General features: G+C 37.7%; 1 protein-coding gene across 1 annotated transcript in view; it reads right to left on the bottom strand.

Moving 5' to 3' along the window:
* LOC307010858 (CUB and sushi domain-containing protein 1) overlaps positions 1 to 15,256 on the bottom strand; it is a 605,591-nt gene that overhangs the window by 232,803 nt on the left and 357,532 nt on the right. The window lies entirely within an intron of this gene.

Below are 15,256 nucleotides of genomic sequence, written 5' to 3'. Positions count from 1 at the left end.
CCTATAGAGGACCCAAATAAAAATAAGCTGTTACAGTATGTAGGAGCAATAGCCTTGTGGGCAGTGATGTGTCAAATGCCATAACTGTGCACAAGGCAACCTACAATCGAGTCTCGGCTCGAGGTTAAGGCTTTTGTCATCCAACCCTTAATATATAGCCTACAGTAGTCAACATTTGATCAAAAAATTTATCAAAGTTGTCCTAAGACAAGAACGGGTATTGTTCAAAGTTCATGTATAACTTTAATGAAAGGTTTTGATCCACTTCAAATGTTGACTACTGTAAATTTTAATTTGCAAATCACCATTTTTTTTTTTTTTTTTTTTTACTTCCAATATTGATCTCATTCTATTTATTTGTGACTGTTTTATTTTTTGTGAATAAAAATCTATTTATTTATCATTATAGTACTGTATTAAATGTTTATTTATTATTTATTTAAATTATTTATTTATTTATTTGTTTGTTCGATGCATCGCAATTCTATCTTTTCATATTTCCGGGTTTGTCAGAAGCGGAAATCGTCATAGTTGGGCAAAATTCCATAGCGGTGAAAGAGAATACATTCAATATTTTTTTTTGCGTTCCCATTTGCTCAAATAGCAAAAAAGGAAAACAATAGAGAGAGAATGATAACGGCAGTCAGAAGAGAAAAAGATGTGAACTTTACCGTCACTCCCATAGCCACTGTATTAGAAACACCCTCACAGCACCGTTAACTAGTTTTTTTTAGTAATTTGATGCAAAGGTCATATAACACTAACTATAGTGCTATAAATATACATACATATTTTAAAAAATGAAATATAAAAAAAAGATTTGCGATGCTGATGACCGTTAAAACGCATCATCACGGTCCGTGAAAAGGGTCTATTCGGAGAATTTCAGGATCGATTCTGAGCTTATTTTTAACCACAGATGCGCAATGACGCTGCGTGTATTAAACACATCCGTATTCTGCTTGCTTCCAATTCCTCACACATACACAAACACACATGCACACTCAGCTCAAACCTTCCATATAATCTTTCATAAAGTTCTGAAAGGTTGAAGCGAATTACAAGGACATTCGTTGAAATCATATGCGCTGTGAGAAATGTGCTTTGATTGATGTTATGCTTGCAGTGTTTTTCTTACAAATGCTCTATGAAGGCATCATTTATGTAGTTTATAATGCAGTGAGCTCATATCAAAAATATGAAACTCACAGATAGAAAGCTGCTTTCGAATGCTCATGAAAAGCTTTGTGAAGAAAGCTTGCGCATGCGGCTGAGTACGACTCCGTGTAAGTGGTTAAATGTAGCTACCTGCATCTCAAAATGGTTTTATGGCACAAAATGTCTGTAAACACAGTCAGTTATGTCTTAAGGGGTTAGTTCACCCAAAAATGAAAATAATGTCATTAATGACTCACCCTCATGTCGTTCTAAGCCCGTAAGACCTCCGTTCATCTTCGGAACACAGTTTAAGATATTTTAGATTTAGTCCGAGAGCTTTCTGTCCCTCCATTGAAGCTGTATATACAGTATACTGTCCATGTCCATAAAGGTAATAAAAACATCATCAAAGTAGTCCATGTGACATCAGTGGGTTAGTTAGAAGTTTTTGAAGCATCGAAAATACTTTTTGGTCCAAAAATAACACAAAATAAGACTTTATTCAGCATTGTATTCTCTCCCGGGTCTGTTGTCAATCCTTCACAGTTACGCTGATGGCGTAAGACGCTGATGACGTGTTATCTGGTGCGCCCGAGCTTCATTTATAGACTGAGGGAAACGCACGCTGTAAAAGTGTCTCATCCGCGACATGCACATTTACGCACCATTAAAAAAATGATATCCACGCAAACAATGTAGAATAGCTTGAATATAGCGTGCATCTCCCTCAGACTGTAAACGAAGCTCGGGCGCACCAGATAACACGTCATCAGCGCCTTACGTCAGCATACGTTGCCATATTGTTGGCTTGATTTCTTCAATTGCTCTCCTCATTTTGAAGCTGCTTCAGATAAAAGTGTTTGCTAAATGATTACAGTAAATGTAATGTAAATGCTAGTATCTAGTTATGCATGTGACCTCTTTTCCCTGATATAGGGAACAAGACATTATAGTTATGTATCTGACGTTATGGGGAAACCCTTTCTCCTGATCAATCCTGAAGCCATCAATCATGAGTAAACAGAGACATTTCCTTTCGATAGAGGTTAACTCGAAGTAGAGTCCACAGCGCATTACTGACAGAAAACATGAACCAGCCCTGTGGGCAGTGTATAGAAAATAATACATGTTCACCATGGCATCACCAGTGTATAACAAAACAGACACATATAATATGGTAGTATACCATGGTTTGAACTTGGTAAGTTGCACAACTTCTTCATAACTGGGGTTAGGAACAGGCCCGAACTGGCCATTGAGAGCACGGGAGAATTTGAATGTTTTGGCCTTCTGTCCAGGATTGTTTGTTTGTTTAGTAAATAATTAATTTTAATTGTTATTAGTATTATTACCTGCCCAGTGTACAAAAATTATTATTTCCTAATTCTGCATTTGGTAATAAATCATGAATCGGGTTGTCTTGACTAGCAACGCAAACATTAGACTCGGTTTAGCGGTTTTGAACAGAGTAATTAATGCGCGATGGTGGAGAGGAAGTGGTTAAGAGGAGCAGAGAGAGAAAGGTCACCAAAAAGAGGCAGCAAAATGTAGCAAAATTACTGACCTGGTCAGGTCTTAAGTTACAGGTCAGTTTCATCTGTAAACAAGCTACAACTTTGTCTTCCTTAACTTAACTGAGTATTAAACTGATAAAAAATGAAGGCAGTAGCCAGGGCCGGATTAAGAGTTCAGAGGCCCCTGGGCACAATGACTTGTAGAACCCCCCTTCTTAACTTAATATACAAATTAAATAAACATATTTATTTTTTCAGCTATAGTATGTGTATTTAACAGCATTGAAGAAAGTCATTAAATTATATGAAATATGAAAATAAAACACAACATAGACTTCACTGTATAAATTGTACATTGATTCTTATTAAAGCTACTATTAAAGTTCTCAGTCAAGAGTGAGGGATTTGCTCTTTGTATTTTTGTAGTTTTATTAACAGGGAAATTTTTAATTGTCATCATTTAGCCTACTCTCTCAAGCCGTTTCAAACCCAAATAAGTCTCCCTCTTCTGTTGAAAATAAAAGTTATTTGGAAGAATGTGGGTAACCAAACAGTTGATGTACCCCAGTGACTTCCATAATAGTTTTTTTCCTACTATGATCAATGGGGACCAGCAACCGCCCGGTTTAGCCTGACTACGTCAGACTTCCTACTTCCGCTAATTTCATTTCGCTCCTGTATTCAGTCTGAGATAGCGGCCTATCTTTCAGTTTTCCACCGGCCTTCGGACGGCCGGGCCAATCAACGAACAGAGGGCGGGCTGAGAGCCGTGACGTAGATGCTAAGCGCCGAGTTTTATATTGTAGGTTAGAGAAATCGAAAACCAAAACGAGACACGGGATGCAATTCGCTCTGTTATGGAGAACCAGTGCCGCCGCTCCCACCACGCGCTGTGCGTAGGGAACCAAGAGCTGAGGGGGCACCAAAAAAATTGCGTTTCGGGAGTCTCCCGCATATTGATAGCGGCTTACTGATGCCCGCGAATTAGTTAAAATCTCCGGAATCTAGAGCGAGCGCGCCCGCGAGACAGAGACAGTGCTCCAAACCGCGTAGCGTGTGCACGGCAGAGAGGGAGAGAGAGCAAGAGACCGCGCGCGCCTCATGAAGCTTCTCGGGGTAGAGGGCATCATAAAGGAATTATGCTTAGGGCACCGAAATGGCTAGCAGCGGCACTGGCTGTGCTTAAAAGATCTAATCCTAAATTTGAGAGTTGGCTACAAATATTTTCTTGTTTCACTCAGTCGAAAATAAGTTTAGAGGCCGTGATTGTACCGTGGATGCGTAGATTAACGACGCATAATCTGCAAAAGTCGTTTACAGCCATGTTCACTCCGGTATTTCGCTCGCATCATCATGTGTTTACAGTGTAAGTTCGATCATAGATTTGAGTTCGATGCATGATGTCTGTGGTTCGATGCGGCTGTACAGGCGCATAACATACGTCCTAACTAAATTTATCTGATTGGCTTACGACAACAACAACAACAACAACACACTGTCCTAATGTAATTATTTGAATTTAAAGGTTTAGTTCACCCAAAAATTAAAAACAAATGTCATCAATTACTAAATGCCTAAATTTAATCTGTTGATATCATCATATAAATTGATCAAGTATCTTCAGAAAATTAGTTTTAATATATTTTTATGAACTTTTGGAAGTGAAAAATTGTGGATTGTCAATGGAGGGACAGAAATATCTCAGATTAATTTACTTTGTGTTTTAAAGATAAACAAAAGTCTTATGGGTTTGGAACAACACAAGCGTGACTAAAATATGACAGAATTTTCCATTTTTTCAGAATTTTTTAGTGAACTAACCCTATATATTTTGTCTCAGTCTGGCACTGATTGGGAAGATAATATCACAAGCACTTCACAATGTTGCCAGTACTGATTTAATTCTCTGCCGGCATCGGGCACTGCGTGCCTCTGAGCTGAAAGGCAGAGGAAGCCTGTAATGTAACCACCTAAGCCCTAAAGGGGGTGAAACACACTTTCAGTACACAACTCGTCATAGGCTTTAGTACAGCTCTCAAATTTTCTTGCCTAAACTACAAACAAAACATTAGACAATGACCAATAGAGCCTGTAAGTCAACCACTCACTTTATTGGTGCCAAAGCTAGAAAAAAAATCACAGATTTAAGGGAGGACCTTTGTACATGCACTGTTTCTAGAGGCTCAAATAGAGGTCCCATGAGAGTCTTCAGCACTAAGACCTAGTGCCAGGTTGGAACAGTAGACCGGTGAGGGGGGTTCACTCACCTCGGGCAGGTAAGAAACTTGATCACCAAATCACGTTTGCCCACAGAATGGCCATCTATAGGCACATGATTCTCCTAGATAGCTGCAACATAAACTTTCCATTTTAGCACATCCTTAGGGGCATCTTATAGCTACTCCACCATCTCCAGAAACCATCAATGTTTGGGCCATTTTGGCACAACCAGCAAAACCTGATTGCAAATGACCAGGCAGAGAAGCTGTTCCAATGGAAACGCTGCCAGCCATTCGTGAGCAATCACTTCCACCCACAGAGAAATACATTGGACTGTTAGCGATCTCAACGGGGAACAACTGGTCCACGTCCACGTTTAACAAAAACCTCCTATATTCTCAACAGTGTCTCAGGATGCGTCTCTGTTCCCCTGGCAATATGCCTTGACGTGATAGAAGGTCTGTGCTGTAATTCAAATGGCCGGACAAGTTCACACATGTAACGATACAAGGTGTTGTTCCAAAAGAAGGGACGGACGTAATCTGATCCAATTACCACCATGTTATCTGTTTTAATGACAACATGGCAGTTGTTCATCTGTGAGAAAAGCTTTCAGAGAAAAATTCACCGTGAGCCAACCCATACCAGTCACATGGATGGATGTGAGAGAGAATTTCCTTTTGAATGATAATTTTGAATCCATTCACTTTGCCAATGTGATCTTAGATCTAGTATGAGACAAAGCTCATCACCCTTCTTTGGAACAAGGACATAACTACTGTAAAACCCTGTTTGACTCTTACCATTTGTAACAACCACTGTCGCACCTTTCACAAGGAGGTTGTGGATTTTTGTATGTGATATAGACACATCCCATAGGTGAACCGAAAAAGGACAGACCACGGTTGAAGCGAGGCAGTCGCCTTACAAATTGGATTGTATAGCTGAATTGTATTGCCTTTAACACCAATCTATTTTATTTATATTTTTATATATTTATGTATAATTTGTACCTGAACTTTATTCAGTTGTATTTCTTGCGCTATTGCCAATTTGATTACTTGTTCTTATTTTATTACTGACAGTTTACTTGCCTTTGATAATGTTTGAAGTGTATAGTAGTTTGGGTAGTTGTTTTTGCTGTGGTATATTTGTTAAAACCATATAAGCACAAGTTCCTTGTGTATGTGTTCTGTTGATTTTTGTTCTGTAAGCTGATGATTTTTGCTCATGTTATTCAGCTGCAACAAAATGTTTTGCAAAAAAACTGAATAAATACATTTGATATCTTTTTTCTTTTTTTACCTCATTGTAATCGAAACTGGGAATCAATAAACATTGGAATCAAGCAGCAGATTCAGAATCGAAAAAATGTAAATGATACCTAATACTAGTGTAGAGTCCGAGTGTATAGCACAGGCTACCTGGAGTGCAGCTCAAGCAATTGTTGCTACTAGCCTATAGTTCTAAACAGTTCTACAATAAAGCATCAAAATGCAGGCTAAGGAACAACAAATGAAATAATCGGAACATTGTAATGACTCTAAAGACATAAAAACATATAGTGCTGCCCATCAGATTCAGCAGCATCAGACTGAACATCGATCAGGGAATAAGTACTCACTGCCCTTTTGGAGTTGTTTTGATTGATTTGGCATCTCAAAATATATGCAGCGAGATTTCTGCGGTCAAAATATACTGCTCATCCCATTTAAAAAACTGACCAGGGTTTCTTTTTAATGCCACTGAAATGGGATCAATACTGAAAATGCTTCTGAATGTCATGGAAGAGACTCGGCCTAGAGGCTGCTCACTGAGCCAGTGTTTCAGTAATCCATATGAAATCATAGCAGACCTGTTTGTTAAATGCCATAGCTGTGCCTGTGAGGCTAGAATAACTTGCTGCATTGTCTTCACACCTGTGTCACATGACCATAAAGCTCTCAGACATCCTCTTGGACAGGAAATGTTACTTAAACTCCCAGAAGTGTTGGAAAAATAAATACAGGGAAATCAATACAACTTAGATAGCACAGCACCTATACTTTTCCAGTCTCTGATATCTTTACATTACTGTATTTACATGCAGGGGACAACTAAGCGGATGTGTTTGTGTGTGTACCTTACATGAAATGGTCAAACATGCATGATATTTCTTTTTTACACACAGTGGTTGTGTCGTAGCTGAAATGTATTTGGCAGCCCAAAGCAGAAAAGTACTTTATAATCCTTTTTTATGGGATTCTTGGGAGATTCCCATTTAAAGAGCACAAAAAAGCACAATGAGTCATGCGAGCATAAGACCAACTGCAACAATGAGTAATTAAATAAATTTTAGATTATTTTAAGGCAAAATGGCAAAAAAAAAAAATGTTAACCTTAATAATAATAATATTGCACGCTTACTAAAACTACAGCTGGTCCAAAATGCAGCAGCTCGAGTTCTTACCAGAACCAGGAAGTATGACCATATTAGCCCCGTTCTGTCAACACTGCATTGGCTCCCTATTAAATATCGTATACAATTTTACATATTGCTGATTACTTACAAAGCACTAAATAGTTTAGCTCCGCAGTACTTGAGCGAGCTCTTAACGCATTATAGTCCTTCACGTCTACTGCGATCTCAAAATTCCGGCCAGTTAATAATATCTAGAATATCAAAATCGACTGCAGACGGTCGATCCTTTTCCTATTTAGCACCAAAACTTTGTAACAATATTCCTAACATTGTCCGGGAAGAAGACACACTCTGTCCGTTCAAATCTAGACTAAAAACACATCTCTTTGGCCTAGCATACACATAACAGATTATAGACTGTTTATCCCGAGGTTTACCGCAGTCCGCCGGATCCAGGCCGTATCTGGATCTGATGAAGGACCTGCAACTGGACACGACGACAACGCAGTCCTGAAGTGTCAACTAGTCTCTCCCCTGTGAAGGGCTCCCTCTCTCCCCTTTACCTCTGTACAGATAAAACGTTGTCGGGATAATTCCGGTTCACGTGGCTACATGAAAGCGATAAATAATGATTTATTATACATTTCTAAGGCCAGACATAGTAGTTTGTTGAGGGCTGGTTTGTAAAGGACTACATGCCTGCGCACATAAATATTCAAACGCACATACCTATAGACTAAACACGTGATGCGCGTGTACGGCGTCTGCGTTTTTGCATGGTCGCGTTTTTGAGGTCTGCGCAGAGATCTCTTTTTTCACATTTTTCAGGGTTTGGACCTTGGAATCTATTTCAGGGTTTGCGTTCTTCGAGACACAAGGCACTGTTTTGTGCGGATGAGCGGCAGGAGCGTTTTGAGTGTTTTCTGTTAGAACGTTGTGTTGTGTAAGCGGCCCTAAGTTAATAACTAATGATCTTTGCAACGGAAGTGAATCAATCAAATCTAACTTTAGCTGGACAATAACTTTATTCTAGAGCTGGAGTAAAGCCAAAATCGCTGTTACTGTAATTTCCTATGATCACTATAAAGCTGCTTTGTAAAAATCTATTTTGTTAAAAGTGCTATGTAAATAAAGGTGTCTTGACTTGACTTAATATAATTTAATATTCATGTGGACTGGGTCCCAAAAAAAAAAAAAAAAACACAAACCACAATAAAATTAATTATTAATTTTAATATTCACACAAATCATGCAGCCTTTTGGTGTGGTATTACTTTCCAAAGTGATTGCATTTTATATTTCGTCTGGACGATGATCTCCATTGAAGGAGGTACTCCAGCAATATTTAGGGAGAACAATGTCATAGAGTTGAGGGTGGGAAACTCACTACCAACTTTACAACTATACAGCATGTGGCATTGTTAATGTAACTTTGGCCTTTGTGTACTTTTAGTGTAATTCAATCTAACTCAATTGAATCATACATTTAATTGATGAGCAATACATAACAGTTAGCTAAATTGTATGCTAAACATTTTCTGATAATGCACAAAAAAAAGTGTCACAATAACACAACATTGCCGTCCCTGGAATGTCCAATATTAACATTCACATCTGTATACAGCATGAGATTCCTATTTATGTTACATGTAAATATAATGCTGGTGCTGTGTATATGAATAAACATCCTGATATTAGCTTTCTGATGCAGTGTAAATATCTTGTGCTGTTATTTCATCACCAGCCTTGTGAAGTAATGTCATTGCTCTCTTACAGCAAGTTTGTGTAATTTCAAGCCTGTGTTTTGGTGAAGAGGAAAAGCAAATTATTTGTGAGGGTGCCAGTGCGACTACACAGCCTCGATGCTCCACACATCAAGAGTGAGGACATGTTTATTCACAGAGCTTGAAGTTAATAGAGTTCAGGCAGAGCCTTCTGTACAATACTCTCTCACTAGGCTATGATTTACAATTTGGTCACAATTGCAAACCTTTGAAAACAGAAAAGCATCTGATGAAAGGAGGCAGACAGAAACAGGTGAGGGGAGAAAACAAAGGAAAGCATTAAAGCATGGAGTGGCGGTCATCAAGTTGACAGCTGCAGGGACAAATTCAAAGAGTCACAGATAAAGAAATATGTTTCCTAAATTATCAGTGAGTTCAATAGCATCTCATTTCCATCTGAGGGTATTCTACGTAGATCAATATCTGATGAGACTAGTTTGGGATGTGGAGTTTAGGTAAATTTGTGTACATTTCTCCAAAAAGCAACATAAATCCGTCATAATATTAGTCCATAAACCTGCTGAAATATCAAGCATGCTGGTTAGTATTGTGCTGGCCTAGCAGGTGGACCAGTAAGGCCATGTTGTTCTCAAACTAAACTGAGCTGGTGTAGCTGGTCCACCACTTCCTATGCTGAGGACCAGCAAACCAGCATCCCATTATGAAATCAGCATGCAAAACATACCTTATGCTTATATATTTATATACAATATATGAAAACCTACATTTCAGTCTATTCTTCTCACACAGCTAACGTAAGACTTCAGAAGACTTAGAATATAGTGCATGCGTCATGACTACTTTTAAGGTGTTTTCTGTCTTGGAGCTTGACAGTCCTTAGAAACTATGAACTGTCAATGTATGGAGAAAAAAGCCACATAAAGGTCCTTAAAATGTCTCGTATTGTTTTTTTGTCTTGAAAAGCAGTTATTTGTTTGACATGAGGGTAAATAAAATGCTTTCATTGTTGTGTGAATAATTCCTTAAATCCCCTCAGAATCAAAGATGTCTGTTTATTTTTTCTGTTTTTTTTTCTTGCAATCTCTGTAAAAATGAAAGGGATAATTAGGGCCCAAGCCTTGAAAAGGCGAAGGCCCTATTGTTTTCCAAAGGATTATTATTTATTATTATTATTATTGTTCTTCAAGGGTTTGGGGGCTTTTGGGGCCCTTAACATACTCAAAAACTCTTGAAACTTTGCACACGGGTCAGAACCTGCGGCCATTAGAGCCGGACTGAAGCTGGTACCCGGGCGTGGCAGGGGGGCTCGACAGCGCCCCCTGGAACGGGGTCCGAAAACTTGGTCCATAAATCAAACACGCTTGCATGAAATAATATCAAACTCGGTACACTTATAGATCTCATCGGTTCATATATCCTTCGTGCTCTGACTTTTTACCCCAGCCCAACAGGAAGTCGGCTATTTGGGGTAGTTAGAAAAACGCATTCAATGGAATTTAAAATACTCCTCCTAGACGATTCAACCAATCGCCACGAAACTCGGTGTGCATGAAGTCAAGACATTGAGGATGAAAACTTGCGAGGGGATTTTTGATATCTCGAACGGTTTGGCCGTGGCGAGGAAACGAATTTATGGCGAATATTGGAAACAGGAAGTGTGTTATAACATCCTCATACATTAACTGATCTTGATGAAACTTCAGCAGTGTGTTCGCTGTAAGAGGCCGATCACATGGATGTGACTATTGTGAGTCAAAGTTATAGCGCCACCAACTGGCAGCAGGAAGTGTGTCACTTTCAAAATGCTTTGAATTCACCCTCTTATTTTTACCCGATTTGCTTCAAACTTCATCTGTATAATGTAAACACACGACAGATGTAGACCTGTGAAAGGATGATTGATATCTTTAATACTGTCGCCATGGCAACGCTTTAAAGTTTTATATTCTTTTTGGATGCATTTGAGGCTCTTAACATGCTTCAAATTGCATGAAACTCAACATGCATTTGACATTTATTGTGTAATAGACATGTGCGAAGTTTCAGAAGCGGGCTTGGTAAGGGGCTCAGTAGCGCCACCTTTAGTCAAAAATGGGGTATTAGTTTTACCTACAGTAACCAAACTCGGTACGTATATTCTTCTCTTCGATCCGGACAACTTTCTAATTTACAGTCATTAGCTCCGACCAACAAGAAGTCAGATATTTTGGTTTGAATGTGATATTTGAATGTGAATGTATATTTTAGACTCCGAGTTTTTAGCGGTGGTTTATTTTATTCACACCAAACTTTTTCAACATGATGAAAATACATTAAAGATGCTAAATTGTGAACGGATATTAAATATCTCAAACGGTTTTGCTATGGCGAGGGATTAAAGTAATGTTCAAAAAAGGAAACACTAAAAGCCTCATATCTTCTAAAAAATGTATTATACAACATTTATTTCTATATAAAAGTATACAAATATCAGAACTAAACCCATTTTGTTCTTTTATTTCAATTTAAGAATTATGTATAAGTTAAAAAACAGCCAGAATGCACTTTTTAGTCAAAAAATAAGTCATACATAGGGCAATACTGCCCTCTTGTGGTCAAAATCGGGTAGGCCCATTGTATATTGTATCTATATAAATAGTGACTGTTAGAATATTTTCCTACCGGTTAATCGATGTGCAATTAAAGCGGGGGCTTTTAAATCGCTAACTTAAAAGCCAAAGTAAGTACTGGACGTCCAGTATGAATGGACTAAAACACATTCACTCTGTTCTGCTCGTTCCTCGCCGTGAACGCGTTATTGCCCGTGCAGCCGTGAGCATTTAGTTTAATTTTAAACATAGCGCCATTTCGGGGGTGGGATTGCTTGAATTGCGTGTTCAATAGCCTATTATTCTTAATCTTTTCAGTCAGCTTTTCACCCATGATTAATGAAATTGGACTCCTTGTGCTGATCTTTGCTGTGACTCATTCAGCTCACGATTTATTAAGCGGACACGTTCAGGTTTTAATAGGCTAGTGCCCACTATATTTGAATATCTGTATATTGTAATATCTATACCTAGTCACACCCTACTCTTATTAAATGTATGCTTCATAGTTCATTTTTAATTTCTAAATTTGATCAATAAATTAAATTATTTAGAATAATAAGACACTATAGGACTGTTAGCCTACCCTGTGGCTGATCAAATTAAATATTTTACACTTAAAAATAACAATGCATTAAATAATGTTATAAGATTGTTTTAAATATAAGTTAATTAACGATCGTTGCAAAGAATGAAAGGCTACTTTTAAACATAACACTAAACCTCCTATAGGTGTCGCCAGGCGACCGTCTTAATGAGCGAGTCATTGATTCATTCGTTCAAACGAGTCGTTCGAACGACTGAGTCATTCATGAATGACACAGATCTTTATGGATTGATCATTGAATCTTTGAGTCAAGCGATTCTTTCAAAATGCGGTATCATTCACTTTCACTAATGAAAAAACACGACCGTCTTAATGAGCGAGTCATTGATTCATTCGTTCAAACGAGTCGTTCGAACGACTGAATCATTCATGAATGACACAGATCTTTATGGATTGATCATTGAATCTTTGAGTCAAGCGATTCTTTCAAAATGCGGAATCATTCACTAATGAAAAAACACTGTGAGATGCGCGATGGTTCTGCTGTGATCTTTGTTGAACTATTTTCGCTGCTGAAACAGAACAAAAACAGTCAACATTGTTGTGTGTGTGATTTTGGTTGGGTGACATTTGTATGTTACAGTTTGACAAGAGTTTATAGTTTAACAAAATCACAATGTTGTGTTTTATTGCGAGTGTACACAAATATAAGGAAACACTTAGCAGTTTGAATGATGTCCTGTATGAACAAAATGACGGAGTATGTTTTTATGTCTCCATTTTTCGATCGATCCTCGTACACACACACACACACACACACACACACACACACACACACACACACACACACACACACACACACACACACACACACACACACACACACACACTGCAATCTTGACATCGCAGCCACACACACAGACAGCCCCTCCTGTGTTTGTCTGTGTGGGGAGGGGGGCAGAAAGACTATTAAAAATAGGTTGTGCCATCTAGTGTTTTAAACTATGTATAAATGTGTTTTTTTTCTTTTAAACAAGTGTTTTAAAGTACACTAATTTCAATTAATTCAATGCTGCATTTTTATGTATATTTAAACATTATCAAAGACTACTTTCTGTCAAAGTTAGGATGTTATTTTTTTAGTTTCAAAAGTTCTCTGTCTCTCTCTGTCGGTCATTCCCCTCCCCTATTCCTGTTTTTCATTGCACGCTTTTAAATGTAAAAAAATCTTTCTGTTTTGATATATTTAAACTTTTTTAAAAATCTAGCAAAAAATGCCCCTTTTTGCACAACCCATTTTTTATTTTTATTTTTTCACTGTTCTAATCAGGCCAGGCAAGTCAAATGATCTGTCTTGTCCCTTAAAATTTTTTATATATATATATACCACACTTCATATGAATTTTTGGTCTTGTGTACTTACAATGGCTGCTGATTTCATGTGTCCGTTAAGTCCATGAAACTGTAGGGTGTCTAATTTTTCATTTTAGGTTTTAGAACGGTGCTCACGCCCTCGATGCGCACTTTTGCAGAACCCACACTGATGCAAGCTCTAAAGCGGAGATACGTTATTGCCCGTTGTGCACAAGAACCCTAATGGCACCGGGGTGGCGGTTTATATATATATATATATATATATAAATAAATATAGCTGCAAGCAGCGATGGAGGGCCCAAGCCGGTGGCACCGCCACCCTGGTGCCTTTAGTGCAACTAAAGGCACCGGGGTGGCGGTGCCACCGGCTTGGGCCCGTAATCGCTGCTTGCAGCTATATTTATTTATATATATATATATATTTAAGTTTTGTTTTTCAGTTATCTCATCCTTTGAGAAATCGAGTCCTGTCCAGATCAAAATGTCTCTGATTGGGGTATATTTTATTGCTTGCTCATTTTGACCATCAAATTATGAAACTTTCTGACAAATGTCTGTGTGAAATAACAATATGGCTAAGTAAAAAGAAAATGTAATCATTAACAAAGTTAAATCCTAAAAAAAAAACTTGATGCAATACATCTTTTATTTTAAAATATACTATCAGCATGATTGCCTGAGTGAAAATATTCCAAGATTTCCTGAATGTCTTTGGTATGTCACCCATTTGCTTTAAAGGGATAGTTTACTTTAAAATTAAAATTCTGTCATCATATACTCACCCTCAAGTTGTTTCAAACCTGTATGAATTTCTTTCTTCTGCTGAACACAAAGGAAGATATTTTGAAGAATGACAGTAACCAAACAGTTAACTGGTCCCATTGACTTCCATAGTAGGAAAAAAATTAAAAATACTAAGTCAATGGGACCAGTTAACTTTTTGGTTACTGACATTCTTCAAACTATCTTCCTTTGTGTTCAGCAGAAGAAAGACATTCATACAGGTTTGAAACAACTTGAGGGTGCGTATATGATGAGATAATTTTCATTTTAAAGTGAACTATCCCTTTAATGATATAGAAACACTAGATTTATAGAAGTTTGTGCTAAACGTGATGATCAAGTTCTCCAGTATGATTTGAGTTCCAAAGGGCATCTTATTCGTCAATGGTAGGGATGTGCCAAAAGCAGATATATGACTTCAAAAACGAATAACGTACTGTATTTTACCAAATAATAGGAAAAAATCTTCTGCAGAGACATTCTCTCCTCGTCTTTGCTGAATAACAGGTGAGCCGGAGGATAACACAATATTATGCTGTACATAAACCTATGATCAAGAGTGAAGTGAATGAGTGTAAACTCTCTGAATGAAAAAGCACAGCACGATTGCAATTCAAATAGACATGTTGCCGTCTCCGTGATACTAGGCTACATAATACCATTTGTCTACTATTTGATATGTCTATTTAAATATAAGATATGATACGCATTATGTTTCTCTGTCTCACTCACTTCAGGGGACGACATGTTCAGATTTGCATTTAAATGCATAGTAAAAGTTGTTTTTAGCAATTTTCAACCACTAAATATTTTCTTTCAACTTTCATGTTCTATAATCAGCTATTTTATATAAAGAATATTAAAAAAAAATGATTATTGTTTTAGAAGATATTTAAAGATTTGATATAATTATAATAAAAATATAT

This window comes from Phoxinus phoxinus (genome assembly GCF_949152265.1).
Source record: "Phoxinus phoxinus genome assembly, chromosome: 14".
Classification (NCBI taxonomy): domain Eukaryota; kingdom Metazoa; phylum Chordata; class Actinopteri; order Cypriniformes; family Leuciscidae; genus Phoxinus; species Phoxinus phoxinus.
This window is presented reverse-complemented; position numbering and strand designations above follow the sequence as displayed.